At 34.6% G+C, this 24,168-nt stretch overlaps 1 long non-coding RNA gene across 1 annotated transcript; it reads left to right on the top strand.

Moving 5' to 3' along the window:
• Positions 1-5,924: 5,924 nt before the first annotated feature.
• Positions 5,925-23,955, top strand: LOC116538113. Its single transcript, XR_004263508.1, has 3 exons — positions 5,925-5,936; positions 21,424-21,429; positions 23,872-23,955. It is a non-coding gene; the product is annotated as an uncharacterized LOC116538113 (long non-coding RNA).
• Positions 23,956-24,168: the final 213 nt, after the last annotated feature.

Below are 24,168 nucleotides of genomic sequence, written 5' to 3'. Positions count from 1 at the left end.
CCTTCCTTCCTTCCTTCCTTCCTTCCTTCCTTCCTTCCTTCCTTCCTTCCATTTCCTTCTCTCTTATTATTTTTTCTCCCTCCTTTCCTTCTGTTTGGTTCTTAACCATTTTTATGAAGATAAGGCAACATGTAGTTTTATAAATGTGAATAGATACAGGAAGATATAAGACATTACAAGATAGGTTACTGTGCATCTTTTCATCTCCACGTTCACTAATGTCTCATTGGTAATATGAAGTTGGCCGTGGTAAAAGAATTTATACCATGAATATTGTCAAATGTGAGAAGTCAGGAACTTCCTCATCCTGCTTAACTGATTCTCAAACCAAGCTCTTTAATAATTGCAGAGCCAGTGGTTACACTTTAATTTTTTTTTAAGATGGAATTTTGCCTTTGTTGCCCAGGTTAGAGTACAACAGCATGATCCTGGCTCACTGCAACCTCCACTTCCCGGGTTCAAGCGATTCTCCTGCCTCAGCCTCCTGAGTAGCTGGGATTACAGGCATCTGCCATCATATCTGGTTAATTTTTTGTATTTTTAGTAGAGACGTGCCTGCCTCTGCCTCCCAAAGTGCTGGGATTACAGGCACGAGACACCATGCCTGGCAGTTGCTACACATTTTTAGGCATACCATTCATTCTGAGCCTTTGCTCACATCAGTTTTCCAAATATCCTGTTGATCAAAATCAAGCATGATGAAGTACACTCTACCTTTAGGGAAAGACACTGCAATATTACAAAACAAGTTGAATCCATAGGGAGGGCTGAAGAATTGAAGCTAATAACTCAATCTACTATAGTTGGGAAAAGATGCAAAAGGCATATAAATAGGAAAATCAGTGTTTTATTTATGTGAATGAATGAGTATACATTACTTTGATTTTTCTCAAAAGCAACAATTTTTTTCCTCATTATTTCTAACATTTCTCAAAGGAAAACAAATGACAATTTGAATTGCAAAATAGATTATTATCTATTTATATTTATAATGTGTTCATTAATTATGACGTAGACAACTGAAACAGGCTAGCACGAGTTTCTTGGTCATAATTCCTAAGCCCTAACAAGCACAATTCATAGTAAAATTTTATTCCATTTTGAATTTATCATATTGTCCCCAATCCATGATTTTTTCAAGGTACTAAAAAGCTGACATGGGCTGTATGAGCGAACATTCGAGTTTAGCATTAGCAATGTTGGTTAATAGTCTTATTTTCCTTAGGTGCAAATTTGTCTGTGCACTCCCAGCTGCACTGAAAATGTTTTCTGAACAAAGGGAGGAGGAAGACATCTTAAAGATTGCAGTGGAAGTCAAGGAAAACCATAATTTACATTTCAGAATATAAATGCACCAGGGAGGCCTTCTTCCCTTGCTGTCTGGAACTTTGATTGGCATTTCAATAGAATTCTACAAAATTGGAGGGTGGTCCCAGGAAACCCATCCTTATGGTTACCAATGACTGTAATTCCAGGCATCTGATCTGAGCAAGTAATATTTATGAGAACAGGACATTTACAAAGTCAACTATGAAAGCCAATGGGAGCCAGAAAACTAACATAAGGAGGAGAATAAGGACATGGGTAGTAAGGATTTGTGGATGCTTCCTTCTGGAAAACAGATGTATTTCTAGTTCAGGTTAATTCTGCTTTTCTAATTGTTGATAAAGTGGCAAAGGGCAATTATTTGTGTGTGTGTGAATCACATGTTTTTCATTCTCACTCAAAAACCTATCTTCTCCAGAAAATGTTATCTACTATAATCTTTTAAAATTTAAGGCACTACAAAAATTGGACTATTTTGGATATAAACTTTCTAGAATTCTTGAGTATAAAATTTTATTTTGGACGTTAAATTGCAAAATCTGGCCTTCTCTCTTAAAATCAGGGGAAAAAAAAGGACAAAGAAATTGAGGTACCTCAAAGTAATTATGAACTTCTCTCTCTCTAAATATAACAAAGTTCTAAATCACCTTTTTTCTCTTTTCTTCAATTTTCAAAGCTTGTAGCTAGAAAATGATAATCATACTTTATCTATTCTATTAGCTTATAACCTTTCCATCCAATCAAACTTCCATTCTGGTCTAGAACTCTCCTTTCTTCTTTCTTACCTTTCTTTTTTTCTCTCTATATCCTTCTTTCCTTCCCTCCCTCCCTCTCTCCTTCCCTCCCTCTCTCCCTCCCTCCTTCCCTCCCCCTTTCCCTCTCCCTTCCTCCCTCCCTCTCTCCCTCCCTCCTTTCCTTCCTTCCTTCCTTCCTTCCTATTTCCTTCTCTCTTATTATTTTTTCTTCCTCCTTTCCTTCTGTGTGGTTCTTAATCATTCTTATGAAGATAAGGCAATGTGTAGTTTTATAAATGTGAATATATACAGGAAGATGTAAGACATTACAAGAATATAGCTGCTGATATAAGAGAAGTCCAGCGTACATGGTGAGAAAAAGAAATCTAACATTTCCCCCCAAGAGACTGGCCAATTGTATTAATAGACAAATGTATTAGAATCTTTTCTGATCTCAATAATTTAAAGTGCAAAATTTATCACTTAGATCATTTCCAGTTATTTATAAGTTTTTCTCCATTGGGCTTCTAACATTTACTCATTTTTTCTCATGCCAATACTATATAGGACTAATTATTATAGCTTTAGTATAATTATTTTTTTCCTTGTAGGTACAAATATTCTATCATTGTAATATTCTAAACATTTTCTTGAGTTTTCCTTTACTTCTTGCCAGATAAATGTTATAACATCCATGCCAAAAATCTTTAAACATTCTTTTAGGATTTAAATCATAATTAATTTGGCAGAATTGATAGCTTTATAATTTTGCATTTTACCAGCTCATAATGTATATGTAAAATTTCATGTCAATCTTATTTTATGCCCCTTCAGTAAAGTTTCACAGTTATTTTCTCTTGCAGCTTTCATCAAATTATGGAGTTTCTCTTCTATTCCTACAGTAAAAACTAACTTTCCAAATGAAGATTTTTAAAAACCACCAATTGCATTCTTATCAGCATCTCAGATGATCATACCCTCCCTTTTTCTAAAAACACTTTACTTCGTCATTGTAGGAAATTACATTAGGGCTGTGATTCTTACTCAGAATTTCTGCTAGAGCTATTACAAAAGAGAAATTCTCATTCTGCTAGAGTTGCTGAACTAATAGGATAGTCGTCCAGAAATGCTATGTACCATTTGCCAACATATCAAAGACAATATTTGAGGGAAAAGACCACACAATATAAACTGTAATTTAAAGCTCAAGAGACAAAGATTGAGGATATCATTTGTAGAACTTGAACTAATTCATGCCTAAACTTAGCCTACCTATTGGACTTCTCAATATGGTGAATCGAAAATCTCCTTTATTGTTTTACCTGGTGTCCAACTGTCACTGCAAGAGAGCTTCATATAATATTCTGTGTTCCATTTTTAGATTTTTAAAAATATAATCATTATAAAGATAAAACAGGAGCGGATAATCTCCGTTTTATAAGAGCATAGACACAAAACTCATACAGATGATTTACATTGAAACTAATGCAGTTTGCCTAGTAATATTTTTCTGGTTACTTCTGCTACATTTTATGTCACTGGGGATGACCTTTTAAACTTTCAATGAATATGTACTTGAGATTCTACTTTTCATGTCTGTTTATTAATTTTTGCATCATGGTCAGTGGTATGACCTCCATGATTGCTGCTCTTTGTAATATGTAGTTTTTTTCTGCAGCTTTACATGATATCACATAAAATGTCTTTAATTTCTTAAGCACATTGGTAAGAATTAACATGCCATATTTATTGGATTTACAGATTCTTTCCTTTCTTCATCCCTTCTTTGTTCCTTCCATACTTACTATAAAATAGTACTTTAAAAAGTTCAAATTTTCTCAACCTTTGCTTGATATTTTCTTTGCTTACCTGCCAACTTCTGAGAGAAGGATGTGAAACCTCTCTATTTTTATTATTACAGTTTTTGCCTTTTCAATATAAAATATATGTTGCTAGGAACTTGAATATTAAGATGAAATATTTGTCATTGTGTCATTTATCCTATTACCTCAAATCAATTTTTTTCTAATGTTAACATTGCCTCAGTGTTTTCTGTTTAGCATTTCCTTGGTATAATGTGTGTATGTGTATTGTGTTGTAAAATCATGTCTGAGTACAAGACCCATTAAAATGCAAAAGAGACAAACTAGTTTTAATGAAACAATATGAAAAGTTCACTAACATAATGTCAGATTCTTTATTACAGCAAACATTTTTAAAATGACCACTTCTTCTTTTCTTTTCTTTTCTTTTTTCCTGTTTTATTTTTTTTTAAGATATCACTTTGTTGCCTAGGATAGACTGCAGTAGGCTAATCATAACTTACGGCAAACTCAAACTCCTGGGCTAAGCAATCCTCCCACCTCAGCCTCTTGAATAGCTGTGGCGACAGGGCACAGCATCACACCTAGCTACAAAATAACCACTTTTGAAAATTTGATAGAGTATCATAAAAGAATATTCATATTTACCTGAGAAGGCTGAAAATCCCCCTCCTTTTCCCAACTAATCCATGTGTGCAACGAGGTAAATAAGTCTCCCCAAACTTACACATTGAAATCTTAACCCCCAATGTGATGGTATCTGGAATTGAGGCATTTAGGAGGTGATTAGATAATGAGAATGAAGCCCTCAGAAATGGTATTAGTGTCTTATGAAAGAGACCCCAGAGAGCTCCCTTGCCCCTGCCACCATGAGAGTTAACTGTAAGGAGATGGCTATATATGAGGAAGTAGGACCTTAGCAGACAACTGACTAACTGATGCCTTGATCTTGGATTTTCCAGTTTCCAGAATAATTAAAAATAAATTTCTCTTGTTTACAAGCCAGTCAGTCTATGGAATTTCATCATAGCTGCCTAAACAAACTAAGACAATGTATGAGGCTAATTTTTTTCAGCTTACTTCAACCAAAATCGTGACATAACAGACAGAATGCAAAAGCAAATAATAAAAAACCAGTTGTGTTTTATTAAATGAGAAATTAGAGAATTTGCAAAAGGCAAAACTAAACTCTCTTCTCACTAAATTCATTTCAGTTTCGAGGAATATAATTTTTCATGTGTAATTTCTGTTAAAATGTAATGGATTTATTAAAACTATTTTAACTTAATTGTTAAATAAATATTTCCAAAATTGTTCGATTTTAATTTTGAATTTATGAAATATTAATAGGTATAACCCATATGAGCAAAAGACCTTTGCAGTTATTACTAATTTTTAAAAGTATACAAGGATTCTGAGAACAAAAATTTGAAAACCTTTGTTTTGGAGAAGTTTCCTTTATTTTATATATTTATTCTGAATATTTTCTTCCAGTTTATGATATATATTTTTATTTCCCAAATGCTTTGAGTAAATCAATTTTTAAAAATTAATGAAGTCTAAGAAACATATATATTTTTTGGTTATTTCTTTATTGTCTAGAAATTTTGCCTATCCCTTGGATTACTCTGTTCTGTTTAACCTAGAAGCTCTATAGTTTTAGTTTCATGCTTAAGTCATGATCTATCCAAAATTCAGTGTTGTATATTATGCGAAGGAGTTGAAGTTCATTTTGACTACATGGTTATCCAATATACAGTTGTTCTGGCACCATTTGTTTACAAGACTGTTGAATCCATTAAATTTCCTTGGCGCCTTTGAAAAAAAATCAGGTGGATACTGATTTTATAATATTGTAAATATTTACAGGATTATAAATATTAAAATAGTGTAGTTTTGTTATAAATATTGAAATGTCGATTGGTATCTATCAAATATCATATTGAAATTAGATTTGGGGTTGCTATGAATCTATCCATCAATTTGGCAGTGTAACAATATTGAGTCTTCGTGATGATGAATAGTAATTCAGGCTTTCATTTTTTGCTGTGATGTTCCATAGTTTTGGTGTAAAGGTCTTCAGTATTTTTATTAAATATGTTGCATATCAAAAAAACATTTTTCATGCTTGGTACGTGAAATTTTAATGTCATTTTCAATTTTTAAAATATATAAAATGGAATTGAATTTTATATTGATATAATATAGTCACATTTCTAATTTCACTTACTAGTTCCAAAACATTTATTAGTTCTGAAAGTTTTATAAGTAAACAATGATGTCACATATAAATAATAGCAGTTTTATTTCTTTGTTTTCAATTTACATGGATTTCTTTTTCTTGCCTTATTGTACTGGATAAAACTTGTAGTATATTATTGAAGGAAAGAGATGATATTCTTGTACTGTTCTCAGTATTAGAGGAATATATTTAGTCTTTTGCCATCAAGTTTTCTGTATCCATAGTTCTCTGCCTTTTATCAGGTTAAAAACAAAGCTTTTGCACTCTTAGATGCTGAAAGATTTTACTCTGAATGGTTGATAATTTTTAAAAAAAATGATTTTCAGCATCTGTTGGAATGATCACATGGTTTTTGTTATTGTGTTAATATGGTAGAATACATTAATTTGATTTTTAAAGTTAATTTACCCTTATATTTTTTAAATGAATTTTGTTTGGTCATAATGTAATATCCATTTTTAAAATTGTTGAATATAACTTGCTAATATTTTTTCAAGATTCACGGGTTTGTAATTATCTGGTATTCATTTCTCTTGAAGACAAGTGATAAAATTTACTAGTAAACTGATTTGGTCCAGAATTTTTTTGTAAAAATATTAACATTTTTGACAATATCATTTTTGTTGTTATTGAGTCTTTTTTTTTTCTCTTGACTTTTATTTTAGGTTCAGAGGGTACATGTGCAGGTTTGTTACATGGGTAAATTACATGTTGCTTAGGTGTGGTATACAAATGATCCCATTATCGAAGTAGTACCCTTTGGGAATTTTTCAACTTATACCACCCTCCCTGCCGCCTCCCTCAAGAAATCCCCAGTGTCTATTGTTCTTATTTTTGTGTCCATGTGTAATCAATATTTAGCTACACTTTATACATGCGAACACACAGTATTTAGTTTTCTGTTTCTGTGTTAGATTGCTTAGGGTAATGGTTTCTACTTGCATTCATGTTGCTGCAAAGGACATAATTTTAATTCTTTTCATGGCTGTGGTAAGTATTCCATTTTGTATATATACCACATGTTCCTTATCAGTTCACCATTTATGAGCATCTAGGTTGACTCTGTGTCTGATATTGTGAATAGCACTATGATGATTGTATGAGTGTAAGTGTCTTTTTGGTAGAATGATTTATTTTCCCTTGGGTATATATCCAGTAGGAAGATTGCTGGGTCAAATGGTAGTTCTGTTTTAAATTCATTAAGGAATCTAGACACTGCTTTCCACAGTGATGGAACTAATTTACATTCCCACCAGTAGTAGATAAGTGTTTCTTTATTCCATAATCTCGCCAATATCTTTTGTTTTTGACTTTTTAATAATAGCCATTCTTTCTGGTGTGAGATGGCATCTCATCATGGGCTTTGATTTGCATTTCTCTAATGACTAATTGCACTGAGAATTTTTTCACATATTTTTTGGCCACATCCATGTCTTCTTTTGAGCAGTGTCTGTTCATATCCTTTGTCTACTTTTCAATGGTAATATTTGCTTTTTCTTCATTGAATTTAGTTCCTTATAAATTCTGGATGTTAGACCTTTGTCAGATGCATAGTTTGCAAATATTTTCTCCCATTCTATATAGGTTGTCTGTTTATTCTGTTGATTATTTTGCTGCGTGGAAGCTTTTAGTTTAATGAAGCCCCATTTGTCAATTTTTGTTTTTGTTGCAATTGATTTTGAGGACTTAATCATAAATTATTTGCCAACACCAAAGTCCAGAATGGTATTTCCTAGAATTTCTTATGGGATTTTCATAGTTTTAGGTCTTACACTTTGTCTTTAACATATCTTGAGTTACATTTTGTATATGGTAAAAGGTAACAATCCAGTTTCAATCTTTGCACATGGCTAGCTGTTATCTCATCACTGTGCATTAAATAGGGAATTATTTCCCCATTGCATTTTATTGTTGACCTCATAAAAGATCAGGCAGTTGTAGGTGAATGGATTTATTTCTGGATTCCCTATCCTGTTCCATTGGTCCATGTGTCTGTTTTGTAAGGGTACCATGCTTACTGTGGCCTTGCAGTATTGTTTAAAGTCAGCTAGTGTGGTCCCCCCCAGCTTTGTTCTTTTGCTTAGAAGTGCTTTGGTGATTTCAGCTCTTTTTGGTTCCATATAAACTTTTAAACAGTATTTTCTAAAGTTTGTGAAAAATGATGTTGGTAGCTTGGTACGAAGAGTATTGAATCTGCAAAATGCTTTGGGCAGTATGGCTATTTTAACAATATTGATTCTTCCTATCCATGAGAATGGAATGTTTTTTTGTTTGTGATTTCTCTGATTTCTTTCAGCAGTGCTGTGTAATTCTCATTGTAGAGATTTTTCATCTCCTTAGTTAGCTATAATCCTTGGTATTTTATTCTTTATGTGACTCTTTTGAATGGAATTGCATTCTTGATTTGGTTCTCAGTTTGCATGTCATTGGTGTAAAGAAATGCTTCTGATTTTTGTACATCAACTTTGTATCCTGAAACTTTACTAAAGTAGTTTATCAGTTCTAGGATCCTTTTTGGTGGAGCCTATGGAAAAGTCTACCTATAGAACCATGTCATCTGCAAAGAGAGATAGTTTAACTTCCTGATTTCATATTTGGATGCTTTTCTTTCTTTCTCTTGCTGATGCTCTGGCTAGGACATTTAGTACTATCTTGCATAAGATTGATAATTGTCTTATTCTAGTTCTCAAGGGGAATGCTCCAGCTTTTGCCCATTCATTGTGATGATGTTGGCTATAGGTTTGTCTTAGATGGCTCTTATTATTTTGACGTATGCTCCTTTGATGACTAATTTGTGTAGAGTTTTTAACATAAAGCAATGTTGAATTTTATTGAAAGCCTGGCATGCATCTGTTAGGTTGATTGTATGGTTTTTGTTTTTAATTCTCTTTATGTAGTGAACCATTTATTGATTTGCATATGTTAAAACAGCCTTGCATCTCAGGAATAAAGCCTATTTAATCATGAGGAATTAAGTTTTTGACGCACTGCTGAATTTTGTTTGCTAGTATTTTGTTGAGAATTTTTGTGTCTGTGTTCATCAGGGATATTGGCTTGATGTTTTCTTTTCTTTGTTGTGTCTGCTACATTTTGTTATCAGAATGAGGCTGGTTTGTAGAATGAATTAGGGAGGAGTGCCTACTCCTCAATTCTTTGGAATAATTTCAATAAGATTGGTGCTAGCTCTTTGCATATCTGATGGAATTTGGCTGTCAATTCATACGATTCTGGGATCTTTTGGTTGGCAGGCTTTTTGCTACTGATTCAATTTTAGAATTGTTATCCATTCAGTATTTCAATTTCTTCTTGGTTCAATTTTGAGAATCTTTCTGTTCCCAGACATTTGTCAATTTCTTCTAGGTTTTCTAGTTTGTATATATACAGGCATGCATAGTAATCTCTGAGGATTTTTTGTATTTCTATGGGGTCCTTTGTAATGTTTTCTTTGTCATTTCTGGTTGTATTTATTTGGATTTTCTATCTTTTTGTAAATCAATCTAGCAGTCTACCAATTTGTTCATTCTTTCAATTAACCAATTTTGGATTTGTTGATCTTTTTTATGAATGTTTGTGTCTCAATTTCATTCAGTTCAGCTCTGATTTGTGGTTATTCCTTTTCTCCTGTTAGCTTTGGGGTTAGTTGGCTCTTATTTTGTTAGTTCTTCTGGCTGTGACATTAGGTTGTTAATTTGAGATCTGTACAACTTTTAGATACAGGCACTTATTGCTTTAAACTTTTCTCTTAACATTGCTTTAGCTCTGTTCCAAATATTATGGTATGTTGTATCTGTTTTCCTTAGTTTCCAATAATTTTTTCATTCCTACCTTTATTTCCTTCTTTACCTCAAAGTCATTCAGAAACACGTTGTTTAACCTGCAAATGGTTGTATGGTTTTGAGAGATCTTCTTGGTATTGAATTACATTTTTATTGTGTTATGGTCCAAGAGTGTGGTTGGTATGATTTGGATTTTTGAATTTGTTCAGACTTGATTTATGACTGAGCATGTATTCAATTTTAGAGTATTTGCCATTTGCAGATGAGAATAACATATGTTCTGTTTTTTATTGGGTGGAGTGTTCTCCTAAATATCTCTTAGGTCCAATTTGTCAAGTGTTGAGTTTAAGTGCAGTATATATTTGTTAGATTTCTGCCTCAGTGATCTGTCTAACATTGTCAGTGGGTTGTTGAAGTCTCCCACTATTATTGTGTGGTTATCTAAATCTCTTTATAGATCTCTAATAACTTGTTTTATGAATCTGGGTGCTCCAACATTGAATGCATATATATTTAAAATAGTTAAGTCTTCTTGTTGAATTGAACCCTTTATCATTATATAATGTACTCTTTTTTTTTTATTATGGTTGGTTAAAGTCTGTTTTATCTAATATAAGAATAGCAACCCCTGCTCCTTTTTATTTTCCATTTGCCTGATAGATCGTTCTTCATCCCTTGTTTTGAGTCTATGGTTGTCATTACATGTGGTATGAATCTCCTGAAGATAGTAGTTGGATCTTGCTTCTTTATCCAACTTGCTACTCTATGCCTATTAAGTGGATCATTTAGCCCATTTACATTGAAGGTAATTATTGTTATGTGAATATTTAATCCTGTTACCATATTGTTTAGATTTTATTGTACAGTTGCTTTATATTATCAATTGGCTAAGTACTTAAGGGTGTTTTTGTGGTGGTAGTTATTCTTTTGTTACCATGTTTGTCATTCCTTTTAAGTCCTCTTGTAAGGCAGGTCTAGTGGTAAAGAATTTCCTTAGCATTTGCTTGTCCAAAAAGAATTTTATTGGGCCAGGGGTAGTGGCTCACCCCTGCAATCCCAGCACTTTGGAAGGCTGAGTTGAGATAGGTGGATCAACTGAAGTCAGGAATTCAAGACCAGCTTGGCCAATATGGTGAAATCCCATCTCTACTAAAAAAAAAAAAGTACAAAAATTAGCCGGGCATAGTGGCAGGCACATGTAATCCCAGCTGCTTGGGAGGCTGAGGCAAGAGAATTGCTTGAACCTGGGAGGCAGATGTTGCAGTCAGCCAAGACTGTGCCCTTACACTCTAGCCTGGGCAACAAGAACAAAACTCTGTCTCAAAAAAAGAACAAAAATAATAATTTTATTTCTCTTTTGCTTATGAGGTTTAGTTTAGAGGGATATGAAATTCTTGGTTAAAATTTATTTTCTTTAAGGATGCTGAAAATAGGCCTCCAATATTTTCTGGCTTGTAATGTTTCGACTGAAAGTTCCTCTGTTAACGTGATATAGTTTTCTTTGTACAGAAAGTCCTGCCCTTTCTTTCTAGCTGCCTTTAAGATTTTTTGTTTTGGGGAATTTGATAACTATGTGTCTTGGAGATGTCTGTCTTGTATAGTATCTCACAGGGGTTCTTTGAATTTCTTAAATTTGCATGTCAAACTCTTTAGGTAGTTGGAGAAAATCTTCATGGACTATATGCTCAAATATGTTTTCCAAGTTGCTTGCTCTCTCTCCTTCTCTTTCAGGAATGCCAATGAGTCATAGGTTTTGTCTCTTTACAGATGTTTATCAGAGGTTTTATTAAGTTTTAAAAAATACTTTTCTTCTTTATTTTTGTCTACCTAAGTTGCTTCAAAGGAGCAGTCTTCCAACTCTGATATTCTTTTCTTAACTTGGTTTATTCTCTTGTTAATACTTCCAATTGTATTATGAAACTCCTGTAGTGAGTTTTTTATTTCCGTAATTTCATTTTGATTCTTTCTTAAAATGATTGATTTCTTCAAATGGCTATGTCATCTTTAAACTTTTAGATCATTTTACTGTTTTCCTTGGATTGGGCTCAGTCTTCCGTTATATCTCTTTGAGATTCCTTACCATCCAATTCTGAATTCTATTTCTGACATTTCAGCCATTTCTATTTGATTAAGAACCATTGCTGGTAAGCCAGTGTGATTGTTTGGACATAAGAAGACATTCTGGATTTTAGAGTTGCCAGATTTCTTGCACTGGTTCTTTCTCATCTGTGGGATCTGATGTTCCATTATCCTTTGAAGTTGCTCTCCTTTGTATGGGACTTTTTATTTTTATGTTCTTTATTGCCCTTGAGAGTTTGACTGTGGTGCAAGCTGAGTATAGTCAAATGGCTTTACCTCTGGATGGTTTCAGAGGGCCAAGGGTCACTCAGCACTCCTAGGCTGTATACTGTAACCTTGGGGGTCTATGATCAGGCCCATGTCTTTGTCCTCTGACCTCTTGAGATCAAGCAAGGACTGTTCTTGGGGAGCTGAGGTACTCACAGACTACTAGCAACAATGTTCCATTAAAAGCTTCAAGTGAGAGAACTTTGATGAGAAAGCCGAGGGTAAAACCACTCTGACATGGTTATTAGGGGCCATGGACAAAAGCATCCTTGCGGGTGATAGGCGGCTGTGGGTGAAAGCAGCCTAGAGGAGCAATGTCAGTGAGATGGGTGAAAGTGCTCTGGTGAGGCAGTCAGAAGCCTGAAGGTGAAAGTGGTTTGAAGGGCAGTAGCAGTGTTGTGAGTGAACATGCACTGGTGGGGCAGCAGGTATGTCACAGGTGAATGTGCTATGGCAGGGAGCCATCAGCAAAAGTGCTCTGGCAGGGCCGCTGAGGCTGTACTGCAAGCCACTGTACCCAGGGAGGGACTCTGGGAGGGGTCAGCAGATAGGAAGTCATGCATTTTGGACTCACTTTGATCGCATGGGAAAGAGCACTACTCTCTCCAGGTCTGGCAGATAAAAATAGTTAAAGCCACCTACTGGAGCATGGAGAACATTTAGGAAGGGCATCTATAGTTGTGTTCCACTGTAGCTGTTCCCATGCTAAACCACCTGGGCTCCACATAGGCTCAAGCTCTGCCTCTGCCTACTCCCTGAGCAGTTCTCCCTGTGAACTCAAATCTCAGTGGGAGTTGTGGCGACTCCTGTGGTTAGAAACCTGGTAGCCCATGTTGAAAGTGGGCTGCTCTGCATTTATTTCACACACCGCTTTCTTAGGAGCCATTTGTAGACAGGAACAAGTCCTAGAGATCAGCAAACACAGGTGGAGGTCCCAGCTTCTTTCCTCTTTGGCCCCAATGTCTGTTGTCTGTCTACTCAGTAAATTCTCTCTGATAATCTATCCAGAGTATGCCAGTCTACTCAATATTCTGGTCTGTCTCAGTAAGAGAAGTTCTTCATGCCTCCTTGACAATTTATTTAACAGAGATGGGCTATGATAATTTTTTCTTATTTGTGTTAATTTTCGTAAGAAGTGTTTTTCTAGAAATTAGAACATTTTGGCTATATTGTTAGATAAATATTCACAACATTGTTCATGATACTACCTTGTTATAATTTTATTTTCTATAGGATCTATACAATTCATTCTTTCAGTTCTGTTATAGGTAATTGATATTTTCTCTATTATAAAAATAATAAAACCTTATGAAAATAAGGTTTGTTGGGAGATTATCATTTTTTTCTGAATCTATTCTAAGAGTCAATGTTGGCTTTATTAATTTATTCCATTGTCAGTCTGTGTTCTGTTTCATTAATTTCTGCTCTTTATTGGTTTTTCTTCTCCATACCTTGGAATTAATTTGTTTTTATTTTTCTAGATTCTTAAGGTGAAAACTTAGATCTTTGGTTTTAAATGTCCTGTCTTTATTAACATGCTCTTGTAATGCAAAAATGTATTTAATTCACTATTTAATTATATCCAATATGTTTTTGATATCTTGTATTTTGATTATAACTCAGTTTGAAATGCTTTCTACTTCACTTGTCAATACTTCTTTTATCTATGAATTATTTATATGTGATTTTTAATTTCCAAATATGTGGGGCTTTGATTGTTTCTTATTGTGACTAACTTTTATGTAATTTTCTTATCATTGGAAAATATACTCTACAAAATTTATATCTTTTGATATTCATTGAGATATATATACATATATATGTGTGTGTGTGTGTGTGTGTGTGTGTGTGTGTGTGTATATACACACACACACACATTATAGCCAATGCATGATCTATGCTATGGTTGGAATTGTTTGTCCCTTCTGAAACTTATATTGAAAAATCCCGAATGTCATAATATTAAAAGCTGAGGCCTTTAAGAGGTGTTTGGGCCATAATGGCTGCCCTCATGAATGGGTTAATTCATTTATGGATTAATAGATTAATGGGTTATCGTGGAATTAGGTTAGTAATCAGGACAGTAGGTCTATTTTAAAAGCCAGTTTGGTATGCTCTTGGCCCTCTTGCTATGTGATGACATCTGCCATGTTATGATGCTGTAAGCATGCCCTCATCAGATGTGGCCCCTTGACCTTGGACTTCCCAGGCTCCAGAGCAGTAGGAAATAAATTTATTTTCTTTATAAGTTACCAAGTCTCAGGTATTCAGTTATAGCAACAGAAAATAGACTCAAACAATTTATTTTGGTGAATAGTCTATGGGGACTTGGAAAAAAATGTGTATTCTGTTATGCTGAATGTAGTATTTGTAAAACACACAGTAAACTTGATTAATATTGTCATTACAATAATTTATATTATTATGGAGTTTTTGTCCATTTTACTCATTTTTAAGATGAGAGTATTACAGTTTTCTATTTTGAGAGGGAATTTGTATCTTTCATTTAGTTCTGCTGGTTAATTTCTTCTTATATTGTAAAGTTCTCTTATTTAGTGCATATACATTTAGAATTACTATGTTTCTGTAATAAGTCTTTTATTATTATATATTGCCCTTCTTATTGCTTACAATACTCTTACCTTTAAGTCTACTTTGCTTTTAATATAGCCATGCCCTTTATATGCTTACTATTTGCATGGTATATCTTTTAGTATAATTTTACATCTAACTTCTCTGTTAATTTAAAATATGTCTCTTGTAGATAATATATAATTAAGTCTTGCTTCACTAATGTCTCCACTAATCTTTTTTTTTAAAATTTTAGTGGTTTGCCAATTTACATTTAATGAATATAGTAGTTATTGGTATGTTTGGGTTATTTCTATCACCCTGCTATTGTTTTTAGACATCTTTATGTTTTGGGTCATTTTTCCCTCTATTTCTGTGTTATTTTTGGTTATTCAAGTTTTAAAAACATCTTCCATTTTAATTCATCTATTGGCTTTTAATCTATACTAAGTAATAATTCATTCGTTATTTATTTTAGTTTTACTGCTAGCAATTACAGCATACATTCTTAAATTATCTCAATCTTTTTAATGCTATACCACTTTATTATTTATATTCTCTTCTCTAATAATTACAGGTCATATTCCCCTGCTTTCTCTCATGTTTAGTAATTTTTTATTCAATGCTGGGAATTATTTATGAGACACTGTAAGGAGTTTGGAATATGTTTCCTTCTTTTAAATAGTGCTGGATTTTGTTTTTATAGGTAGTTAGATTACTTGTGCTATTTGTTGTTACTCCTGTCAGACTTAGTTTTGTTCCTTATTAAGGAGTATCTATTTTAGTATTCAATTTAGCTCTAGGGCAGTACCCTGTACTTACTGTATGGCATATTACTCACTTGAAACATTTGGCCTTTCCCGGATCTCAAGTGAATGTCTGGGTTTCTCAGAAAGGTCTGTCCATTCTAGCAGGTCCGTAACATTAACATCTCCCAGTATTTCCTGACTCCTCTACAGTCAATGTCCCATTTTTACCCCCACAGCAAGTTACAGAGAACCTCTTGACCAAAAGCCCATGTGCATTCTCCCAGACTTCTGTGGCCTTCCCTCCTTCTAAGGCATAGCTCCTTCTCACCTAACATTCTGCTCTGCAGACTCAAGCTGGTTCAGCAACCCAGAGCTCCTATCTTTGTCTCCTCAGCTCATCAAGACTGGCATGCCCTATTTGGGCTCCACTTCTCTGCAACAGCAGTTATAAACCTTTAGGCAAAAAGATGCAGGTAATTACAGATATATTTCCACGTGTTTAATTTTTTCAAGGGTCACTGTACTATTCTGCTTGTTACATTCTATGGGAACTTTTATTATTAATACTTCTTTTATCTTTAATGCCAAAAAAATTTCTGTCATGTCTTTGGGAGTTCTTTCCCTTCTAATCCCCTGATTGCTTTTATTTTTTGCACTGTTATTTAACTATTTAACAAATATTTATACTTTAGGATCTATTCTCTGTATATTAAATTATTTTCTTTTTTACTTTCTCATTATTTTGAAAAGCATCCTGGGATTATGTCTCAAGGTTGTCTTTCCAGTTTTCTTTTGATGATCCAATTTTTTAAATTCTCAAGTTGTATTTATTTTTCTGTTTTACAGCAGCTTATTGTTTAAAGAGCCACTCCTTTTTTATACCTTTAAGTTTGTGAATTTTATTTCTTTCTTTTATTTCTTTCCTACCTTTGTTTTCTCTCCCATGTGTTTTAGCATGTTGAACTTGTTTCTTTTTTATTGTGTTAGTTATATGCTTATCTTGGTCTCTGACATTCTGCCTACCTGTGTATACAGTTTAGTCTATCTTAAGAAATTTTGCAAGAGGGATAAGATATGCTTCTTATGGGTACATACATGTAGCTAACTTCTGGGCCTGAGTGATCTTTTTTTCTTCTTTGTTATCTATACAAGGCACTGCCCTGCCTCTGGCCTCAGTGATCCGACCCAGTGCCCTGGTTGATTGAAACCGGCATGGAATGCGGAGTTGTGGGCTCTCTGCTGAGCTATGTACAAGTTAGTCATACTCTTTCCTGATCTCTGTTATCTCAAGACTTGAAGTACCAATGGAGCTACTCCTTCCTCTCTCTCCATCTTTCATAGCAGTCCTGTTCTCTGTTTGTTGTAGGCCGTTTTCTCAACTGTTTTTCATCCATGTTCCACTGTTAAAGAGTCTGAAGCATTTATGCTTCAACTTTGGCATGCTTTAAATGATAGAGGGTGAGGAGGCAGGAGAAGATGTGTTAAATCCTACATCGTGGTCCTAAAACCCATATTGCAAAATGTCTGAGCACAAGCTAGATTAGTGATACATAACGATGAAGAGCATGATTTTTAATCACAGAAGATATTCAGCTAACATACGCCAGGATAGCCACATTATCTGTGTATGATTGGCATCTATTTTGATTGGTTTCTGTCCGTGTCATGTTTGCTGCTAAATAATTTAAATGTCACATTTACCTGTAATAATTGCAGAGTATGGACAGAGCATTCTGATAGTCTGGAAAACCTGGTTAGGAAATAATAGTTTGGAAGCCCTTGCTATTTTTAAATTGGTCGACAGTTGTTGATATCTGTTTTTAATCTGCCTGTTTGCTATAGGAGGAAACTTTTGAGGAATCAGAGGAGGATTCCTCTGTCCATTTGATAGGAAGAAGATGTAGGATAGCCCCGCAAGACCAAAATATGTTTTTTTCTGACCTGTTGCTGAGCTTTAATTTCTATCTGGTGGAATCATGAAAATGGACTCATGATATTTTCCCTCCTAGAAAGCTATATTGACATAGCCTAATGTCTCTATAGCCTCAAACTCAAAGCAAACAATGCTTATATAAACCTGCTGTATTTACCCACTGGGTTAAGATGCAAATATTAGCCAGGATTCCAAGTCTTATCCAAGATATCACTTTCTTGTTTCAGGCTTCACCCTTTTTAATTTATCTTTAATGTCACATTGTTGCTATTTCTTTGGAAGATGGTCAGGGTTTGCTGACCATCCTTATGTCAATCAGTAGCAGGCCACCTGGAGCTAACTCTGAGTACAGCTTTAATGGAGTTAAATACATATACACAAACACACACACACGCACACACACACACACAGTGAGGTTCATGTTTTGGTGTACTAAAGTTCTAGGCAACCAAAGGAAAAGGCTGGAAACATCACTTTGTCTGTAAGGATAAAAGCTTGAGGTCTTTGGACACAGTAGGTGGTTAAAAGGGCCTTCAAATTGCAGGCTTAGAGATTTCCTCAAAATGCCTCCTCCACAGCTGTCCTCCTAATGGACTTTTCAGAGGCTCAGCTGTGTTCCGTAATGGTTTTTAAAAGGTTATATTCCCATATAAAGATTTTGCCCCTTTTTCTTTAGGCAAAGATTGCTGAAAGCAAAACAAAATACGCCTTTGAAGTGGGAAAAAAATCAGACATCTAAGACATAAAAGGAAAGATTTCAAACTTGGAAAATTAATACCAACTTTAGGACTGCATTTTTAGGGACCAGCAATGTCTAATAAATTCTGATGGCAATTTGATGGCACCTGAGCTGGACACTGAAGACAGGAAACTTGCAGATGAGATATTATCAATATGCAATCTTGGATCCCTACAGTTGCTTCCAATTGCAGTTTCACTAAGCTCTTCAAGCAGTGTTTCTCAAAGTGTGATCCCTGGAATGGCAGCATCAGCATTACCTGGGAACTTATTTGAAATGTTCATTCTCAAGCTCTTATTTATATCTATCCACTAAATAAGAATCTCTGGGGGTGAGTCCCCTCAGTCCGTTTTTGTGATCTCCCCCCACCCCCGGGACTCTGATGAATACTACAGGTTAAGAACCATTGTTTTGAAGAATGTCCTTAGAAAGAATGGCATCAAACATCATAGCCACCCCTACTCTCCTTTTAGATTGTCTCCATTTCTGCTATGTATACTTCTCTTGGTGATTAAGCAATGCTCACAAAGAACTTGCAAAGGACTGGCAGAAGTCTTTCAACTACCAGGAGTGGGAGTGAAAGCAATGCTTGCTTTTCTAACTGTCTCATCCAGGCCTTTGATCTCCTTTACAGGTGAGAGATAGGGACTGAATCTCTCTGGCTTTGTTGCTACTGATTTTCCTACCTGCTTCTGGCCTCATTCTCCTTTAGTGATCAGCCTACATTTCCTTATTTCATGTTTTTTTTTCCATCTACCTTGGTCTCTTGGTTTGTTCTCCATTCTGCTTGCCTCTTTCATTTGCCATCACTTCAGCTCTCACAAGAGAAGTGAGCTTTGATTGGTTGCTTCTGTTGCGAGAGATGGAGAGATGGCAACTGTCCAAGAGAGCACTCACAGGTAGGAGAATTAATACTGCACGGTCTGCTTGCAATCCATTTATATTTAAATTAGAACCCACCTCTGATGTAACTAATAAAACTACCATTTCAAAAATGAAGAGATTGAGGCTGAGAGAAGATAACCTTCCCAAAGTGGTACGTAGGAACCAAATCCATTTTTGCCTGCCTGAAAACATATGGTTACTCATTCCTCGCCACACTGTCATATATGTGTTAGCCTCCTATTTTGTCTGTACTATATTTCCGGTTTGTAGTAACAGATATTCAGGGCTTAAAACTTATAGGTGTTTCTGGGTTTGTTTAGTCATAATTTTAAATAAAACAAGGCCAAATGCTTTTGTTTCAGATGTAGATAATGGGGCAAAAGGTAAAACAGTTTTTATTCACTTACCATTTCTTTTCCCTTCTTTTATACTCCTGTTTCACTTTTTTATCTGCATTTTAAAAATGTCCTTGGGAAATGCTATTCAAGATGAGGGAAGGAGAGAAAGATGGGATTTATGCTGATATGTTTTGCAGTTCAAATGTAAAACAAAGGAGGAAAATGGAGCATGTAAAGACGAATAGTACATTTTTATGCTTTAATAAAAATATGGAGAAAACAAAAATAATTAGTCCTTTTAATTTTAAAATGGGGTGCAAAGTAAAGAATAAGGTCTGATATCTATTTCTCCTGAGAGACAGCATCATTGGGAAATGGTCATAGGCTGCCACAGAAAGGATTTAAGTATGATGGGGTTAGGAAAGAGGGCTTGGGTTGCTCATTGTGTTTCTCCTGGTTGAGTTGCTATGACTTAAAGAATGATCTTCCCTGCTTACTTAGTTGAGGATCTTTAATTCTTGTACTGCCTGAAGACCTCTCCTGGATGCAGATATTTTCCAGACAACTCCTGTAGTTTCTTGCAGAGTAAAAGTCTCATGGAGTTGTGGATCATTAACCTCTATTTAAATCTTGGATGTACCCATTTTAAGCAAGTAAGCCCATATCTGAGACTCTGTTGTTTTATTTTACAATATCGGTGATTCAATTTCTTGATATAACCAAACTACCTCAACAAGATCGGTGACATAATTCGTGGAGCCCTGAGCTAGATAAAACTGTAGGACCCCTTGTTCAAAAATTATTGAGAGTTTCAGGATGGCCCAAAGAAGGGCATTAGACAAGTCCCTTCTCAGTGTACAGTTCTGTAGGGGCTGCACAGGCCATATGCCCATGAAGTCAGTTCTGTGCTTCACTGTCTCTAAGATGATTCGTCTCTGAGAACCTAGAGGATAATATGGCCCAAGAAGACCCAGATTAGAGCAAGCACAGTTGATATGTGATTTTGTGCCACTGACCTGCCAAACTTCATACTGCTTTGTTCAGACTTGCTATGAGCAGGTTAAGCCAATTATTTGTAACACACACTCTGGATGTATTCAAATAAATCTAAAACTTTCAGTTTCATTTTTGCAATTTTTGCTCCCCAAGTTTATTGTAAAGGTGAGATGAGATCACAGATGTAGAGTACATGCCCCATTGTAAAAGGAAACTAGTATTTTCCCCAGATATATTTCTGAAATTCCCTACACAAAATCACAAGATTATTGATTACAAGGCAAACTCTGAGATCCCATCTCAGACTTAATGAATCAAAAGCTCTGTGACTGGAACATGGGAACCTGCATTTTAACTAAGTGTATCAAGAGGTTCTTATCCCACCAAAGGTTTAAAATAACTACAACAAAAACAAGTTACCCATCAGTCCCCGCCCAGTTCCAAAGATAACCTTGATATGTAATTTGTACTGGACTAAAGCCTGGCCATCACCAAAAACATGTAAATTTTAACAATGACAAAATTCTTTTCTTTTTTCTTTCTGTTGCAACAACTGTTACTGCAACCACAGATATAACAAAACAGCAATGGTTCATTAAGTGTGTTTATATACCAAGTGCTTAATAAGCATTTTATTTAATCCCCAAATAACTTGTGAAGTAGGAAATGTCCCATTTTTATAAGAGAGATGACTGATACTCAGAGATTTTAAAGGACTTGCAGTTAGCAAATAGCGGCTTTGTAATAAATGTCTGGTCTTCTGTGGGCCAGAAGTCCATGGTGTTCCGGTACCTGGTACTATCTTTCTGAGCCGGGAAGTAAATGAAGAATGTGGGTAAGTTGTCCCTATAAATTTACTTGCTTTTTTCGGAATCTAGATGTAATGCCCTTCTTATCACTAAACTTGGCGTTTGGAGCAAAAATCCTCTGAAGTACCCAAGTAATGAAGAGGATCCTTTGCTTAGTGTAAGGTATTCCAGGAATAGGTAAATTGAGTTACCATGTTTTCTTATGTCTGAAGCTAACTAAGCCCTGCCTCTCTAAACCCCGCCTCACTAATGAACAATTTGTTACTGCCGTTTTTGTTGTTGTTGTTAATAAATCTGGCTGAATGTAAATGCCAGAGACAAACCAAGAGACTCATGGAATAATGTTGAATGGAGATATGAGCTATAAAACTATAAGAGGCACCTAAGAAGACATCGAAGGAAGTTCTTTTGTTTGCTTTCTGTTTCGAATTGCACCAATTTATCTTTTACTGAATGAGAAATACAGATTGGTGAATGAGCTAATTTTTAATCTTTTCATATATGTGAAAAACAAAGAAAAAAGAGACTGTATACAGCTTAGTCTTCTTTTCATTTTAGTTTTCATTTCTTCACTGTGTGCCAAAAGGGGAGACAGAAATATGGAAATTCAGCACAAATGAAATGAATCAAACTCTTAGGGTCTACATTTATTCCTGCTTAATAGATTAACAGTAAGAGTTATTCAGCCTGTCTATTCTTATGCCTCATAATATGTCTTATAAAACTTGTTAGATATTAGCAGAGTTATAATATACAGTAAAATTTAAAATATAAGTGCCTATGTTTAAAGTCAATACCTGTTTAATACAAATTCGGAGTTATATCCCTGGCCAAGGAAAATTTACTTTGAATTTTTAATCAAAGAAAACTTGAGTGTTTTTTTCTCCATTGAGTCTTCAATTTGGAGTTTTCTTCTGCAACAATACCATATAATCAGTGATATGGTAGTTGGTATTTAACAAGCTCTCCATGGGCAGGAAATAAAAGAACTTATTTGTTATATTTGCTGATTTTTATGCTGTGGAAACTCCCACATGGCTAAATTTTGTTGAGAGGATAAAAATAGTAACACGTGTAAAATAGACCAATGCCTGGTACAAAGCAAACTTCGTGGGAATATTGTATATTCGTAGCAAAAGTGTAGGAACACCAAATATTCATCAATAGGGGAACTGATAAACAAATCAAATATTTTTCAGTGTTTCTTATTGAGAAAGTTAAAGGTGGCTGAAGAAAGTAAACTAAATCCATGGAATATTACATGGACTCTTTCAACATTTGAAACATGTTAATTCATTGATTGGTTTTGATAGTTTCTGATGGGAAGTCAGTTGTTGTTCCCGTTACTATACCCTGTATTTATGCTGTTTATTTTTAAATCTGGGTACTTTTCAGAATTTTATTTTATTTTTGGCTTTTGGTGGCTTGCTTATGATCTTCTAGGTTGGATTGTCTGCTAATTTACTAATTTATATTCATTGGGATCTGCTAAGCTGCTTTTATATGTTGATTAATGTCCATCACCAATTTTGGAAAATCTCAGATGTTACTTCCTTAAATATTTCTTCTGTTTCATTCTCTCTAATCTTCTCACAATTCAGTTAATCACATATTAGGCCATTTGAAATAAATCTCTTATTTTATTTTTATTTTATTAACTTCTCCATCAATAAATCGTATATTAGAGTGCTTGAAGCAATTCTGTTAGATTATCTTCTTCTTCTTCACCAGTTTGCCTATCAGTCTTTAGTTTGGATAGTTAGTAATAAACATTTTTGAGTTCATCAATTATTTTTATTTTTGCTTCTGTCTACTCTGCACTTTGAACAAATCCTTAACATCAGATGTTGCCTTTTTGAGCTCTAGAATTTCTATGCACTGATCACATTTTTAATTAATAGGCTTTAGAGATAATTTTTAGATTTACAGAAAAATTAAACAAAGTAAGTTGAGTTTTTATATAATTTATTAATTCCCTACTCAGTTTTCCTATTAATAATATTTTGCATTGTGGCAGTAATCTGCTACAATTGATGATCCAATATTAAAACACATTCCTAATATAAGTCCAGTAGTTTACATTAGGGTTCACTCTTGGTATCGTATAGTCTATGGGTTTGACAAATGTAAAATGACATATATCCACAATTATAGTAACAACCACAATAGTGTCACTGACCTAAGATCCTCTGTGTTTCACCTGTTCCTTCTTTCCTTCCTTCCCCAGAAACCCTGGTAACCATGATTTTTTGCTTATTATCTCTCTAGTTTTACTTTTTCAAAAATGACTTATAGCTGGAATTATATAGTATGTAGCATTTCAAACTGGCTTCTGATATGGCTTGGCTTTGTGTCCCCATCCAAATCTCATATTGAATTCCAATCCCCCAAATTCTCATGTTTCAAGGGAGAGACCAGGTGGAGGTAGTTGAATCATGGGGGTGGTTTCTCCAATGCTGTTCTTTTGATAGTGAGTGAGTTCTCATAAGATCTAGTGGTTTTATAATGGGGCTTTTCCCCCTTGCTTGGCATTCTTCTTGTCACCTTGTGAAGAAGGTACCTTGCTTTCTCTTTGCATTCTGCCATTATTATAAGTTTCCTTAGGCCTCCTCAGTCATGTTGAACTATGAGTCAATTAAAACTCTTTCCTTTATACATTATCCAGTCTCAGGCAATTCTTTTTAGCAGTATGAAAACAGACTAATACAGCTTCCTTTACTTAGCAGTATGCATTCAAGCTTTCTCCATATCTTTTTGTGAATTGATAGCTCATTTCATTTATTGCAGAATAAAATTCCATTGTCTAGATGTACCATAGTTTATCTGTTTACCTATTACGTTGAAGACCATTTTAATTGCTTCCAAGATTCAGCAATTATGAATAAAGTTGCTATAAACATC

Source organism: Sapajus apella, unplaced genomic scaffold, assembly GCF_009761245.1.
Source record: "Sapajus apella isolate SASKATOON/1434 unplaced genomic scaffold, GSC_monkey_1.0 scaffold4, whole genome shotgun sequence".
Taxonomy (NCBI): Eukaryota; Metazoa; Chordata; class Mammalia; order Primates; family Cebidae; genus Sapajus; species Sapajus apella.
Note: the sequence above shows the minus strand (reverse complement) of the source record. Positions and strands in the feature narration are given on the sequence as shown.